Source organism: Gossypium hirsutum, chromosome D04 (assembly GCF_007990345.1).
Source record: "Gossypium hirsutum isolate 1008001.06 chromosome D04, Gossypium_hirsutum_v2.1, whole genome shotgun sequence".
NCBI lineage: Eukaryota > Viridiplantae > Streptophyta > Magnoliopsida > Malvales > Malvaceae > Gossypium > Gossypium hirsutum.
The window spans coordinates 47,413,507-47,430,824 of NC_053440.1; the positions used below are offsets into that span (position 1 = coordinate 47,413,507).

Here is a 17,318-nt window from a genome sequence, read left to right on the forward strand (position 1 = left end):
CTTATACCTCAACTTTGTTGAACTCGTATGTGCTTCCTCTTTTGTTGTGACTACTCCCTCCAATGTAGCTTCTCTAATTTTAAAATGAAGGATTGGGGCCTAGGGTTTTGGTGAGAAAAGGGGATCTAGAGTTTAGAGGTTTTGGAGATGTTTTAGAAGAGGTGAGTGTTAGAATGGGGTTAGATTATATTAAGGGGTGATTTTATGTTTAAAAAGAGTGTTTTTAGGGTTAAAAATTGGGTATAATAAGGGTTAGTTCACCTGGTTCCGTGTCGCGACATCCCTAGCAGACTACTCATGTCGCAACACTAAGGTTTAAAGTCGTGACACACCCTGCAGTTTTGAAATTTTAAGAAATTGTCTTCTATGTCTCAACACATGTTAGTGATGTTGCAACATCGAGTTGATTTTTGAACTAATTCGTTACTACCCACGATGTTGCGACATAGAATTATCTGTGTCGCGACGTTGACAATGTTTCCCAAATTTCCAATCTTTAGAATGCTTCAAGCACTTGTTAGACTTGTCTTTGACCTACCAATAATACACTAACGACTTAGTCAGTGGAGTTACAGTTAGTAAAGTTAGTAAGAATGAAACAATGGGAAGATGTTACTCTTGTTGCCGGACTTGTCGGTCAGCTCAGTCAATATGCACCGGGGTGATCCTTGTGGTTGTCTCTTTCTTTGAATTTACCTTTACAGCCTACTTTAACGACCGACAACTCTTTTCGCAAGTCATAACTATTAGTTATTTGCAGAGCCACATACCCACACAACTGCTTTAATTGTGTTCAACATTCGTGCTTTGCAAAAAGGTTGAGGATTGTGGCTCACAATTGTTGTCTATGGTGTTTCTGTCCTTTTCATTGATCAGGTATGGCTTTTTAGGAGTGCTTTTTAAAGTGATCCACAAAGGTATAGGGAAAAAATATTGTATTGCGCTACTGAAGTTTTGCTTCTATAGGCTTTTAAATTCATCCATCCGCTAGAACATAATTCCCTTTTATGGTTCTTGTAAGACTCGAACACTCTATAACAGTCGTAGCTGGATGCTTATACACATCAATTGTTTAATTTGATTGAAACATGCTATAAGATCATAGATTCTATTGATATATATTTTTTCCACTCTTTTCAACATCTGGAAAATTCCTGGATCTATAAACTTCCGAGGTGCTTGATTTAGAACTAAGGATGTGAAAAGGATAGTCAATTCAGGCTTATCCTTCGAGACTGCTGGTTTCTTTACTTTTTGTTCTATGAATTTTTAAATTGACAGACATTCTTCTACTAACTCAAATCTGACTATCAGTGTCTCTGCTAGTGGGTTTATATTATATTGTTCTTGTAGTTCAGCTTCATCAGCATTTACCGAGATTGTTGGGATGATGAGTTCCATGTCTATTTGATTCTTTGATGCTTTGATTCACTATCCATTTCCTAAAATAGCTCAATATCTTCTCTTTTCGAAGTATTTTTTGATTTGTCTGAATATTCTTCTATCTGCTGAAATGGATAATAGTCTGGGAGTTCTTCTTCGCAAACGTCATTGATGACATTCTCCTCTGTGCTCAATTTTGAACTTAGCAGCTCTTGGCACCTTTCTGATGGCATATCATTGTGCTCATTATCATCTTGGAGAAGAATTAGGGTTTCTCCTCGTAGTTGACTTAATTCAAGAATTAGTAATCGTTGATTCTCTTAGATCTCCCAATCTTCATAGACTCTTTTTTTGTAAATATCTTTGTCATAATCGAAGTCTTCATCAGACCACATATAATAAAAGTCATCCATGACTTTGTGCTGACTAATTATTTGGTTGATGGTGTCTAAGATTCCTAAAAAAAATAAAAGAACTCAAGAAGTGTTAATTGAAATTCGTCACTATAACCTAAAAATTTCCCAATTATTCTTTTAAAATGAAAAAATTAAAATCAATTTAGTAACATTGCCTCCCTGGCAACGGCGCCAACAACTTGACCGCCTCTGGACATACTAACGTCAAGAGTGTGAATACTGCAATAAAATGTAGAAAGATAAGGCGGTATCCACAAGTATACGAGTCGAGTTCTAATATAGTTTTACAAAGAATTAGGTAAGTACTCTGAGGATATTACCTAAGGGAGGCGAGTGATAGATCAATTTTAACCTAAACACTAAAAGGTCTAATTAGTACTTTTAAATTAATTATAGTACAAAAATATAAAGTAAAGGGTTTTTAGGTTTTTATAATAATAAAGACAAAATAACATAAAAGAAATAAAATTTAAGAGATAGAAAGGAAGAATAAATCAAATCTTGATTATGGGTGATTAGCTCGCTTCCGTAATCTCCATCAACTCTCGTTCTGGGTTCCTCATCAATCAGCTAGTTGCTACCTTAGCAGGGTCTTCTGATCTTCCACTAACATAACGAGTTAACAAGAACTACTTATCTTTCGACCTCACAATCCAGACTGGCTTAGGGTGAAGGTATTCACGGATGGTTCATATCAATTTTGGGTTAATTCGCACCTTGATGACATTTGGGGTTGTCAAGCCTAAGGTTTGTTGCACGTTCTTCCTTTCTCAAATAGCTGATTCGTTGAGTAACCCTATAAAAAAGTTAACAAATCATACTTCACTCGTCAATCCCCCATAGAGGGATTAGTTTCTCATAACTTTCATAGACAATATAGAATCGATGTAAAAAGAAAGCATGCTAATTAAATCAAAAAGATAGAGTAAATGGCAGAGCTTGATTGTATTGAGATTAATCACGAATCCACAAATTTTGAATGCTTCCTCAATTCATATCTCCTGAAATCAACAACAACTGAAATATATCTAAAACCTAAGAATGAAGGAAAAGACTAAACTAAATTTTACACAGAGAATCTAGGCTAAAGGAATGGTCCCCATAACAAGTGAAAAATAAGCCTATTTATAGCCTTCAGGTGGTCGTCGTCTTTAACCCTAGGTTAACAAACGTGCTCGAGCTTTAAGTTTGATTGTGATGACCAAAATGCCTCTGTTTCGTGTTTAATTTTCTTCATAGAGTCGATGTCATGACACACCAAGACCTATACCGTGACATAGCAATCAGTATACTCCTCTTCAGCTATCATCAAGGGTATGCTGCGACACCTTCAGTATGTGTCATGACATCAAAGGCAATCTTGAGCTTTCTCCATTTTGTTCCCTATGTTGCGACATCGAGTTATCCGTGTTGCGACATAAAGACTAGTATCTGTTTACTACACCTTGTAATTGTTTCTTACACACTCACAAAGTGTGTTAGCTCACCCTTAGGCCTCATTCGACCCCTAAGGTCAATAAAAGACTCAATTTGCACATTTTATTGAATATAAATGAAACTAAGAAAAAATTACATGACTAATAGTAACTTGACTATGTTCTCATAAACTCTTCGATTTTCCAAGTTAAATCTATCTCACGTAACTTGTTCTCATTCACTTCTAATCAGCATAACAGGGTTCTAAATTCCCGTCCGTAAAAAGCTTCAAACGATACCATTTTAATACATGACTAATAGTTGTTATTATAAATGAATTTAGCCAACAGTAAATATTTTCCCATTTTCCCTTGAACTTGATGATACAACACTATAATATGTCTTCCAAAATCTGAATTACCCGTTCCAGCTGTCCATCTAATTATGCCATATCTTCGTGAAGTTTACTTCGAAATCTAGAGGTGAATCTCGAATACATATAAATCAACTAGCTTTTCAAGTAACTACTTCTTTTTTACCGAAATAAAATGAGTCGATTTCATTGGTAGGACATCCAAGACCAGCACCCAAAATGGTAATAACCCTAATGACATGTCATTTGTATCCTACGCATTCACAAGGTTCATGGAAATATTTCATATCTATATCATTTAATTATAAACACATTATTTCATCACAAGAACTTATCCATGTATTTTCCTGATTTCAAACATGATTGATCAGCCAGAATTTGATGTAGCAAATTAAACTAGTTTTCGTATTTAAGGAGCTTGAATACAAGCATTTTCATTATGTTCTAGTTAAGTTTTCATAGTTTTATTTATATTAAATAAAATGTGCAAATTGAGTCTTTTATTTACCTTAGGGGGCGAATGAGGCCTAAGGGTGAGCTAATGTACTTTGTGAGTGTGCAAAAAACCATTAGAAGGTGCATTAAACAAATATTGGTCGCTATGTTACAACACAAATGACTTAATGTCGCAACATGGGTAACAGAATGAAGAAAACTCAACTCTGCCTTCACTATCGTGACACATACTCAAGGTGTAGTGACATACCCCTAAAGATAAGGGTCTCGACATACCCCTAAAAATATTTTGGTTGCTATGTCACGACACAAGTCTTGGTGTGTCACGACATCGAATTTGTGACAAAAACTAAACACGAAGCAGGGTCATTTTGGTCTGCACAATCAAACTTTAAAGCTCGAGAACGTCAGCTAACCTAGGGTTGAGGACAACAGCCACCTAAAGGCTATAAATAGGCTCATCCGTCACCTGTTAGAAATATCATTCCTTTAGCTTAGATTCTTTGTGTAAAATTTAGTTTAGTATTTTCTTTCATTTTTATGTTTTAGTTTTATTCAGTTGTTCTTGTCGATTTCAAGATATCTGAATTGTGGAATCATTCAACTCTGAGGGTTGGCTCATAATCTCAAAACAATCAGGCTTTTTCATTTACTATATCTTGTTGATTTAATTAGCATGGTTTCTCTTTACATCGATTATATATTTTTTGTGAACAACATGAGGAACTAATCCTTCTATGGGGGATTTACGAGTGAAGGTAAGATCTGTTAACTATTTTGTTGGGTTACTCAACAGATCAGCTGTTTGGGAAAGGGAGAACGTGAAATAAACCCTAGGTCTGACAACATCAAGAAGTCATCAAGGTGGGAATTTACCCAAAATTAACCTCAAACCAATCTGGACTGTAAGGTCGGAAGATAAGTAGTTCTTGCTGACTCGTTATGTTAGTGGAAGATCAGAAGATTCTGCTAGGGTAGCGACTAATTGATTAATAAGGAAACCCGAAATGATAGTTGATAAAGATTACTGAAGCAAGCTAATCACCCATAATCAGATTTGATTTACTCGTCATTTTTAATCTCTTGAATTTTATCTTTTTATGTTACTTTTTCTTTATTACTATTATGATAAGAACCCCAAAATTCCATTATTTTATATTCTTCGTACTACTATTGAATTAAAAGTACTAATTAGATCTTTTTGTGTTTAGGTTAAAATTGATCTAGCACTTACCTCCTTTGGGTACGATCCTTGGAGTACTCACCTACTTAGTTGTAAAACTATATTACAACTCGACCCATATACTTGCAGATACCGCCTTGTCTTTTTATATTTTTATTGCAGTATTCCCACTCTGGACATTAGAATGTCCAGAGGCGATCAAGTTATTGGTGTCATTGCTAGGGAGGCAACATCACTATGTTTATTTTAATTTTTGCACGTAAAAGAATAAATAGGAAATTTCTTAGTTATAAATACAATTTTATTTTATTTTTACTAATCTTTTCTTTATGGGTTTAGTGTATGACTCATAGTAGAGGTACTCCTTGTAACGCCCCAGAAATTGGGCCTAGAAGTATTGGGCATTGAGCAAGGGAATGGTTAGGAAACTGTGCACAAAGTATGTCTGCTTTAGTGGTTAAGGGTCTTGAGAGGAGTTGGAAATGTCCTGGGGTCAAACTTGGGGTTTAGCAAAAATTTTGGTTTTAAGTGGATAAAACCCTAGATGCTTGGATGTAGGCCCTTTAAATTATTATGTTAAAAATGTCATAAGGAAGCATGTGGTCTAGTGGTTGTGGCATCATTAAGGTTACAAGGGAGTCTGGGTTCAAGTCTTGGCTCTTGCATTTTATTTTTAGTTTTCTTTTAAATGAACCTAGACACTGGCACTTAGGCCTTATTAGTAATAATGCTTGTTTTGTGTCACAAAAGAGCTTGTGGCAAGGAGGCAAGTAGTGTGTTGAGCTATTGAATGGGGCTTGGGTTCGAATTCCATTGCAAGCAAAAAGGATATTTATTTTGCTAGTATGAGGTGGCAGGAGTTTGAGGTGGTTTCGAACTTTGTAAGGTGAAGTTTGAATTGGTCATGGAGAGATTGTTGGAGCAAATTATGGAGAGGATTAAGGGAGAGTTTTGTGGAGAGAATCAAGGAAGTGGAGGTGTATAGGAGTGTTTGTGCCAAATAGGTAAAGGGGAGCCTAGGAATTTCGGCTGGGGGGATTCTTTCCTCATTTTGGTCAGTTCTTGTCACTGGTTTTGGACTTTTTTCTCCCTTTCCTCTCTAGTGCCGAATTGGCAATTTACCACTCGTGTATCTTTGCTTTTTAGTTTTTTTTTGTTCTTACTTTAGCAATTGACCATTCCTTTCTCTTTTGTATCAACCTCTGCCGAAAATTCTCTCTTCTCTATTCTTCTCTAGTTTTAAACCATTGATTCTTTCGGTCGAACCTATCACCCTAGTCTTGGTATTCTTTCTTCTCTTCGATTTGTGACCGAAAGTTATTCCCTCTCTGTTTCGATCTTGCAACGACTCTGACAATCGGTAAGTGATCAAAGGCTACTTTCTGTTTTTCTTTTAAAACCATGTGCACCTGTGTTCTTCTTTTCTTTTCCAAAATCGAACAACCCCTTTAACCAGTTGTTATTTCACTCTTCTTGTACTGCGCTCTTTGCGATTCTAGGATCTTCCTCGAGGAGTGGAAAAGTGTGAACGGGTTGGAGGAGTCACACTTTTTGATCTCAAACATCTAGTAAGGTAATAAGTTTACCTCTTGATTTTGGGGATGGCCGAATATGCCCTACCATTTTCTAATCGGTTCTTGACTGTACTTTAAGAGGCAGCAAAGGCGTAGTCAATTTCTGAATAGCGAGCGTTGAGGGATTAATGTCACCCTCTTTCAAATAGGGTTAGGTGCTCGTAGATCTTGGAATGACTCCGTAAAAAGGTGTGTATCTGTACACCATAAGTCATTACTGTTGTAAAGCCGAAAGAGTGTATGTAATCATACTGTCTCTTCTGTGAATCGATAAAAGTCGAAAAGTTGAAAAGCCAGAAATACGACGATTGATGCCAGATGGGCATGTGAACGCTCGTGTGGTGAACCAAGCCTATGAAACATGATGTTAAACTATAGAGGCCACCACGAATGTGTTAGAGTATGCCCAAAGATCAATCATGAGATGGTTGTAATAACATACTTGATTTATCATGTTTATTAATATAAGGCGTTACCATTATTATTTCAGTTTCTTTTCTGTATGTATAAATAAACTGTTTTCTAATAATGTCCTAAGAATAATATGATTATTCTTAAAAGATCCTTAGTCAAGTATTATTGTTGGATAGGACAACAATAATGCATTAAGACTAACATGTAGTTGATTGATGATAAAGAGTTATCATTGATATGGAATATCATAATCGATGCATAAATATGTGTGTTAGAGAACAACATATTGGACTGACCCATTATGAGTATGTTTCTTGGATTATTATGTAATTGTCACGACATTACTCATAGTGATTAATATGTATATGATCCTCAGACTTGAGATCATCATAATCCCAACATCGTGAGTAGTATATTTTGATACAGTCAAACGTACACCGTAACTAGTTGTTCTATAAAGGCTGGTGTTGGATATACCACAATCGATGTAGAGGGATATGGTTGGTCGATATTGAATAAGTCCCTCCTACATAATGGGAGTAATATCTTAGGCCACTTGATTAAGTGAGACTAGAAATGCATGGCCATGCTCAAATAAGTTGATATGAGATGTCATACTTATTTGTATATCGTAGTCTGCTTAAAATATCAAGGAACATGGAATGGACTATACAAGTGTGACTATTCCATGACTTGTGTCCAATCCAGAGATAAAGGACTTAAGGATTATTGCATAAAAGGTTAATCATAAAAGGTTATATGGAATCATGATCTCTTGTGACTTAGGTAGCAATGATGCATTGCTAGATGCCACTCATTGTTTGTAACATTGGAATCGTTCTAGTATTATTGCTAACGTTACAAGAACCTACAGGGTCACACCCTATAGTTAAAATGAACGGAATAAACCATAGTTGGTATTGTTTTTAGGTGTCACTTGAATTAAATTAATTATAGAATTAATTTAATTCGATTTCCAACATATTATGTACAAGGTTGTTGTACACATAATGAGGTTAGCATATGAATTCAAATAAATATATGGTTTACCGAAATTATATTATAATTAATGTAATTATAATTTTCGGTTTAAAATATTATATTTATTTTAATTCATAAATAAAAACCCTAAAAATAAATAATAATGATATAAGTATCCCGTTTTTCTTTGTTTTGGTCTAGCAGCCGTCAAAGAAAATTCACTCTCAAAACTGTTTTGGGGATTTCTTCTGTTCGTAGTCAACTGGGTGGATCATGTAGAGGTCGGAGTCTCGATAGATTGCGGCTTAGTTTGACTGTAGATCAGACTACACGTTGTTGAGAAGTTGCTGTCTACTCAAAACAACATTAGGTAATTTCGTAACCCTTTTCACCCCGATTCGTTCCTCACACATGGATCCGTGGTTAGGGTCGCCGATTATTAAATTTTTCCGCTGCGCTGTAGGGGTGCCAGCGATCCAACAGAGTGTTCTCGTGCTCTTGGGCCGTTGAGCCTCGTTTTGCTAAAATGGGTCGTGTGGCCCCAATGGGCTATTGGGCCCCACATGGATAAAATCCACTTTAAGTGACAAAAACTGGACTCAGCTATGTAGTTCGCATAGTCGTGACTGAATTTGGGCTAAATGGGCCACACGAGCGTGTGAGCCCACATGGGCCTTAGGCCCATTTGCATCGTTGTGACCATTTAAGTTATCTGTGTCGCTCGAGACTACTATAGACCTTCAGAAAGGTTGTTAAATGATCGAAATACCCTCGAAGGGTAAAATGACTTAGCCATTCTGTCTACTGTAGTATCAACGCCAGACATTAAGTAAACGTTTTTGACGAGATGATTTGCTAAACTCGAACAAAAGGATTTAAACATATAAATGAACCTTTAACGAAAAACTCAGTTTTTGATCGACGCTTTGATGTGACACGCCAGATTCGACCATAACGTTTGGGGTGTTACACACCTATTATAGCAACAATAGATCCAAAGAGAATAATCTGAAGGAATCATCGACAACAGCAATAGTAGTAGTGAAAACAGATGCAAAATCCACTGCCTATCATAGGTAAAGTACCATGTGAAAATCCATTGTTTGATGACACTAATAATAGAGCCCTAAGAAACCCACAAGCACCACAGCTTCCTACAAACATTTAGATGGCTTGGAATGAAAGAACTTCAACAGATTAAGCCTTACCAAGTTTGGACATGGTCCAAAAAAGTATAGCAAGGCTGAAAATTGGCTATGATTCAAATGATGCAGAACAATCTACAGTTTAGGGGCACTACAACAGAGGACCCTAATCAACATTTAAAATGGTTTCATCAAATCTGTGATACTTTTAAGTATAACAGGGTCACTGATGACATATTAATCTTCAGTTGTTCCCCTTCTCCTTGATTGATAATGCTTTTTCTTAGTTAGACTCGTAGGCACTAGGGTCTATCATGACATGGGATGAACTCGCTGGAAAGTTCTTACAGAAGTTTTTTCCAATTAGCAAAGTAGTGCAACTAAGAAGAGAGATTATTGTTTTTAGATAGATAGGAGGAGAAAGTTTCTATGAGGCCTGGGAACGATTCAAAATGTTGATTCTGAAATGGCCGCACCAAAGATTTCTTGAGTGGATGCGACTGCAGGTATTTTATAATAGGTTGGATGCAAATGCATGATCTGGATTAGACGAAGTAGCAGCAGGAGCCTTATGAATAGGACGTACGAGGATAAGTATGAGATCATTGAGAATATGGCACTAAACTCCAACCAATGGCCAATTGAATTATTCACATATGGTCAGAAACCCACTACAGTAAAAGCTATCGAAGAGGATGATAAGTATAAACAGTTAGTGAATAGACTCAATTGTATCGAATCTTCTTCTACACCGTTGATGCATGGGGGAGACAAATCACTCTTCCACTATATCAACAATCCAGCTGAGGATATAAATTACATTGGGAATAGGGGTGGAAACCCTGATTCGAATACATATAATCTCGACTGGAGAGATCACCCAAATCTAAGATAATGAGGAAACCAAGAATGAGGTAACAGTTCAAATCAAGTTTTATAAATAGTACAGGGACTTAATTGGAAAACAAGGTTAATGGGGGAGTTTGATTAAAAGACATTAAAAAGGGGGCATTACTAAGTAAGTATACTAAGAATTTGAGAACAATTAAACCATTTTATATGTATGATAATGTTAATGGTTTGTCAAGTCATCATTCTCCACTAAGAAACAATTAAACATGTCGAATTAATTATTATATGGATTTATTAAACTAAATTAGCAATATAGGGAGTTTGTCTTGAGACTTAGTCTTGAAACTTGAGAAGCCATGTCTCAAGACATGGATTTCAATGTCTTGAGACGTGTCATCATCGAAACAAATTTTCTAAAAATAAATTGTAGCCTGTCTCGAGACATGGTGATCCTTGTCTCGAGACATCATGCTAAAATTTGATGAATAGAGTTTGGATTCGAACCTTAACTCCGTTTTTGATCAAACACATACCTGTAACTTTATTTATCGAATCACATAATATTAAATGATCATCATTATAATGATAATTGCAATTGTATATAATTATTATAATTTAATGTCAATTTGTTTGATTAAATTATTTGAAATAGTCTGAGTTGCTTCGATAAAGTGATGTGATGTCATACATTCAGATCAGGCGATCAGATTGAGTGTGGGGCAAGTTATAATGTTTATTCAAATATTTTAAGTTTATGAAATTATATGCTACTTTGAAAATGCTCATGAGTAAAATTAATAAAAGTTGTCTCTTTCATGCTAAAAGTATTTGAAGCCACTACAAATATTTCACAAATGGTTTATCAAGCTTGAATAAAAAGTTTGATAAGTGCAAAATGCATATAAGAAGTTATTCCTACAAATTGTTTCAACATGGTATTGATTAGAAGTGTTCATGGATAGGGTTAAGGTCAGGCCTTATGTTTGTCCAAGTCATTTCTATTTTTCTAAAAGATTAACCTAAACCCATTTTAGGTTTACCCATATTTTTTTAATTTTTTAAAAATATTCATATTATTTTAATTTAATATTCAATAATTTAATTTTTTTATTTATTAAAAAAATTTTATATAGTCATATTAACGTTATTTTAATGTTTACATTGAAGTAGTTTATATATTTAGTATAGATTTATTTTTTGTGTTATAAATTACATAAAATATAAAAAAAACATAATATAAAGTAGGCATAATTGCAAAAAAAACCCTTAACGTTTGGGGGCTTTTGGTTTTGTGCCCTTGACCTTTTTACTTTTTGATTAACACCCTCAACATTACAATTTTTTAAGAATCAGCCCAGTTTTAATAGTCAACGTGAGTTGACCGTTAATCAAATTGTAGGTCAACATAATAGCCCATGTAGCATGCCACATAAGTGCACGACGTCATAGATGACGTCATCTATTTGACAAAATTTTTTTCTTTCATTTTCTCTCTTGCCAAACAACACTTTTTTCTTCAAAACACATGGTTGCTGCCATTTTTTTCTCTCATTTTTTCTCTTGCCAAACACCATTTTTCTTCTTCAAAACATATGGTTGGCTCATTTCATCTACAAGAATCTCCATTACCATGATTATAATCATGCTTTTCTACAATTTTTGTAAACCCACACCACACTTTCAACCTAAAATCATTGTTTTTTCCCTGCTGTCGGCTGCCATTTTTTCCACTCGTTTTATCTCTTGCCAAACACCATTTTTCTTCTTCTAAACTGTTTCTATAGGTATTTGATCTCTACCGCGGCAATGATCTTCATAAATCAAGATCGCGTCCTGGGAATTATGATATATACATGAATCAATTCTTTAATTTTATTCAACGTATCAATACAATCACCCCAATCGCCACTAAGGATTTGAAATTCAAACAAATCAAATTCTATGGATTTGTACCTAACACCGGACTCTATTTCCAAACAAGATACTGATTTTTTGTATCCAAGAGAGTATAAGCATTGAATTATAACTCTTAAAATATTCTTTATTTCTTTTTTGGGGGTTTAGTTTCTATCCTCGTACACACTTTCTATTTCCAAACTGACTAGAATTTTTGCCCGAGCTAAATGTTGTTAAACTACAATAACTGTGTGTTCATTTCCATTTGTAGAAAGGCAATCAACAAGGGAATTGGGGTAGACAACATGCATTATCTCAATGATGGCCTATGGAAGGTACGTATACATAACCATGTCATCTCTTGATGGTATAAATCACTTGTATTTGTCTACTTTTTTCTATTGAAGATCAACATTTTTTCTCTCTCTAATTCATTTACAGTCATCAAAATGGTGTTTGGCAAGAGAGAAAATAAGAGAAAAAAATTACAACCGATAGTGGGGAAAAAGTAATGATTTTAAGTTGAAAGTGTGGTGTGGATTTACAAAAATTGCACAAAAGCATGATTATAATCATGGTAATGGAGATTCTTGTAGATGAAATGAGCCCACCATACGTTTTGAAAAAGAAAAATGATGTTTGGCAAGAGATAAAATGAGTGAAAAAAATTTGTTAAATAAATAATGTCATCTATGACGTAGTGCACTTATGTGGCATGTCACATGGGCTATTATGTTGACCTACAATTTGATTAGTTGACCGTTAAAACTGGGCTAATTTCTTAAAAAATCGTAATGTTGAGGGTGTCAATCAAAAAATAAAAAGGTCAAGGTCACAAAACCAAAAGCCCCTAAACGTTGAGGGTTTTTTTGCAATTATGCCTATAAAGTATTATAAACATAAAAAAGGGTCAGGTCGGGCCTTGAATGTTCAAGCCCAAGCCATATTTTAAATTGGCTTATTTTTTTACCAAACCCATTTTTTGGTCATAATATTTTTGCCCAAACCCTCCCAAATTTTGGGCAAGCCTTCGGGTTTAGGCTAACCTCATGAACAGGTCTAGTATTGACAACTTGAAATAAATTTTTTTTAAAAATGAAATAGCAAATGGAAGCTTTACTGTAGCATAATTAGGAAAAAGAAGTAATAACATTCTCATATCAACAAATCTTCTTTGTAAAAAAATCCTTAAGGAAAAGAATTCTAAGAGGAAAGATACAACACAAAAAAAACCATTACATTGTATACTACACTGGAAGCCTTTTCACCTCTAGCATGAAATAATCGCAAAAGAATTAGTATAGGGCTAGGGGTTTCAACTTTAGAAGAACTTAAATAATTTGAGAATAAATGGTGCTCAAATCAAATAGATTTTGGAAAACATTTGAGGGGACCAATGAACAATAAGCCTCACTAATATATCTTCAATTCATCAACAATGCTTTTGTAACACCGCTTACCCTAATTAACCGATAACCTGAGCAACAAATGCCACATTTGGGCACTGAGTCACTTTATCTGTGATTTCACTTCTTACACTTCATTTCAATCATATTAAACTCATTTAAGGCATTTTATACCATTTCCAATCATTCCCTACAATTTAGTTGCAATCAAAGGTTGTTCAGGACCTTTTTATGGGCATAACAATGAAAATATGGTGGTATGAGAAAGAGGTATTGGTACCTATGGGCTAGGTATCAATACCTTGCTGATTCTACTGTATATTTGACCATTCTATCTATCAATTATCAATATCAAAACTTTACGCATTGCACTCGAGGTGCAAGGATACCCATAATAAACTTAAATCATTTCGTTTCATACCGAAATCAATACGAAACATTTCCATAAATTTCCATTTCATTTAAGACCATAAAAACACTTCAAAATAGCATGTAATTCATCATGTACTCAAAATAATAATTCAACTGAATCCACTAGGCCATCAAAATATTAAAGCTTCACCAATTACTTTCATTAGTTTTTACACAAATATATACATTAAGTAAACCTATGTACATACCATAAAATAATACCAAAAGATTAGTTTCACACTCTCTTCCAAGCTTTATGATGTGATGAGATTAGTTGAGGATGAAATCTTCGATCAAGAGCGTCAAATGGAACCTTTACTTACATGTAAGAAAATAATATGTTAAGTGACACTTGTAACTTAGTAAGTAAATCAAGAGTTAAACTTACATTTGCCTTAATATAATTTAACATATAAATACATTAAACATAACATGATGAATTAAAATAAAATAACATTAAATGTATATATTTTCGCATACATTCTTACCACATCTCACTTATCAATTCACTATCGATTTCATTATTCTTTTTTTAGCCCGTGGTAGACTCAATTGAACAAGCAAAATATGCAAAAATAACACTAACATCACTAGCAAAAATGTGATTATACTGAAATGCACCGAAGTGCCACTGTCACTGTACATTAAAGTGCATTACCATTGTATTACATCGAAGTGCCACTATCACTAGAGCACTTAAAGTTTCCTAATGACATATCCAACTAGTTCCCATATTGCCTACATAGGCATTTACAAATTCATTGCCATTACATTTACTTATCAAATAATAATATATTAAAATTTACACTCTTTTTAATTTAATCATTTTATTAGGAAATTCAGTAATCACTTCAGTAAACATTACAATATCACTTAAAATTTAATTCATGTTCATATAACACTTTATTTAAAAATATTAACACAATATTTTAATTCACATGGTAAATTTTAAACACTTTACAATTTATTCCATTTTTACTACAATTTCCTTACACTTAACCTATTCACTTGGTAATTGAAATTCAATTCATATCATCACTAATCTTTGATCAATTTCATAATAAATATTAACATATTCAAATATAAATTAATCATATAAATTTTAGAATAAAAATTATAATATAGTTTACACTTAGGTTTACTTAAGTTAAGTAAAACTCTTGAAGTACTTACACAACAAAAGCTTGGGTGAGTTTTTTTTCCTCATTCTTCACTCTTTTGCTACTTCTTTCCCCTAATCAAGACCTTGTTGATCACCTTTCTTCTCTTTCTCTTCATTAGCATATCACACATACATAAGATTTTATATCAAAACAATGATCACATATCATTTCCATGCACTTTTGATGAAACAATTATGAAATTCATGATAAAATCTCATCATTCTTACCTTAATCTCTTACACCAAACCCTATCTTAAATTTTCTCTCGCCTTCAAGATGAACATCACTTGTCATTACATGAAACTAAGCTCACTATGAGGTTTTGTTGATTTTATTAAAAATCTATGGGAAATTTTAAAGTTTTCAAGCTTGGTTTGGTTAAAAATAGTGGAAAAGACCGAAAGGTGGCATCAAATGGTAAGGAAGATGAATGAGTTTTCTACACTTTTCCATCAAAGTATCTTATTAATTTAATAAATTAACTATTAAAATAAAATATAAAAAATCTATTTATCATTATTTTAATCCAATGGCATTCATTCTCAATTTCCAATTTAATCCAAGGGTGAGATTTTGTTTACATACATAAGATTTTTCTCATAATTGTCTAATTAGGGAAAAACCATTTTACCCATCGAAAATACCTACAATTCCTACCTTGAGTCACTATACACCTTTCGTAAAATTACGCTTTTATTCTTTCCTTTTCCCTCCATTCAATTTAATCCTTCCATATTTCTAATTTTCACACTTCTATCCTTACACTTTTCGCACTCTTATGATTTAGTCAATACCCCCGATTTATTTCTCTCAACACACAAGTCTTTTCAATTCCCTTTTGTATCCAACTACCTTATCCACTAGCACTGATAATTTATATTTATTTTTTTCAAAAATTCTAATGAGTATATTCTCGAATTAATACTATTCATGACTCGGGAGGTTTTAAAAACATTATAACTCTTTTACCTTTTCTAAGTTTTTCACTCTAATAACGTGCTATGATAAAAGAAACACATTGTGTTTATAGAAAATAATCTCAACTCAATCTTAAATAGTTTCATTAGAGAACAGGTCCCTTAAACTATGAATTTCACCATTCCCCATTTTAGCCACAATTTGATAAATAAACATAAAACATAATAAGGCCTACAATCTAATACTTCTATACTAAAGAAAGTAAACTAACAAGAGGCTACATACAATGATATTCATTATATTGATCAACCAAAATGGCTTCTAGTTCCAATGTACCTATTTGGCAACTCAACTTCAAAAGCATATACCTAACAAACTATTTGTATAACATTCTATTTACCTAATAAGGAGAAAAATAAAATCTTAAACACAAGAGGGCAAAATTTCTTCCTTTGAAATGAGAAAGGCATAAATAATGCATTAAAAATAGCTATTCAGAACCAGGACACTAATGTACTACTATAATGCAATTAAGAAGCCACTACAATAAGCTAAAGAATAAATACAAAAAAAAAAGAATTCAACAAAGATTACATTGTAAAAAACACCCATAACTTTTATTATTAAGATATAGAAATTAAGTGAATAAGGCAAAAGTTGTAGCACTATACAACGACACCAAAATTACTACATCACCCAATTCCACTAAGAGCCTAAAACAGAAGCATCAAGCAAATACTTACCTAGAACTTGGAATAAAATTCAAGAATAAATTTCCATGTACTGTTTCTGAAAAAATTATTAGAATTAATAAAAAATAATTGAAAGTAAAATACCTAGACTATTTTATAGAAAAAGAAATACAAGAGTTACTTTGAAAATTGAGGCAAAATGTGACATCCCAAAATTTTGTGATTTACCATACTATACTTTTCCAAGAATTTTGTACATATTCTAGAGTGAGAATTCCAATTTCTCTAAATTTATTTGAATTTAAGCTATGTGACTGCTAGACATGCGAACGTCTGGACTAGAAATACTGCAACAAAAAGGATATCAAATTGAGTAGCGGTGTCCACAAGTATACGGGTCAAATTGTAATATAGTTAAGAATGTTACAACAAAACACTCCGGAAAGCATTCTGAGGATCGTACCCAAATGAGGTTGAATTAAACCTAAATTAACTCTCTGCACAAATAGGGCTAAATAGTACTAACTTAAAATTATATTACGAAAATTAAATTAAAATGAATTAATTAAAATAACATAAAATTATCTAAAACTAAACTCAACCAATTAACAATTGAAACAAATCCAATAAAATAAGCAG

The 17,318-nt window shown here is 33.5% G+C and overlaps 1 non-coding gene across 1 annotated transcript; it reads right to left on the minus strand.

Moving 5' to 3' along the window:
* Positions 1-9,718: 9,718 nt before the first annotated feature.
* Positions 9,719-9,825, minus strand: LOC121216547 (small nucleolar RNA R71). Its single transcript, XR_005912728.1, has one exon. It is a non-coding gene; the product is annotated as a small nucleolar RNA R71 (small nucleolar RNA).
* Between the last annotated feature and the right edge of the window lie 7,493 nt (positions 9,826-17,318).